Source organism: Canis lupus, chromosome 10 (assembly GCF_011100685.1).
Source record: "Canis lupus familiaris isolate Mischka breed German Shepherd chromosome 10, alternate assembly UU_Cfam_GSD_1.0, whole genome shotgun sequence".
Lineage (NCBI taxonomy): Eukaryota > Metazoa > Chordata > Mammalia > Carnivora > Canidae > Canis > Canis lupus.
In genome coordinates this window covers 17939323-17939744 of record NC_049231.1, presented here as the reverse complement: position 1 = coordinate 17939744, position 422 = coordinate 17939323, and positions in this window count along the sequence as shown.

Genomic DNA, 422 nt, shown 5'->3' with positions numbered 1-422 from the left:
TGGTCACATTCCGGAAAAGACAAAGCTATGGAGACGCATAAAAGATCAAGGGTTATAGGGGAGGGAGGAATTGGCCGGGAGACTGCTCCGAGTGATGCCATCACCCGCCTCCACCCTCTGCCCAGACGCACGCAGCCGAGCGCACAGGAGCGAGCCCTGGCGGAGACGGCGGTGTGTATGACGGGGACGTGTCCGTGCGGGTCCATGGGTTGTAACAGGTGTGCATTGGTGGTGGTGACAGTCGAGGGGGCTCGGGGTCGACAGGAACTCCCTGTACTCTCCTCGGGGCTCTGCTGTGAGCCTGAGGTGGTTCTGGTCCACAAGGGCTGTTCTTGAAAGGATGGAGGCCCGGCGTGAAGGCCCGAGGCACGCAGGGCAGCCGACGACATCTGATGCTATGGGTGATGCTGACCTAGGTCATG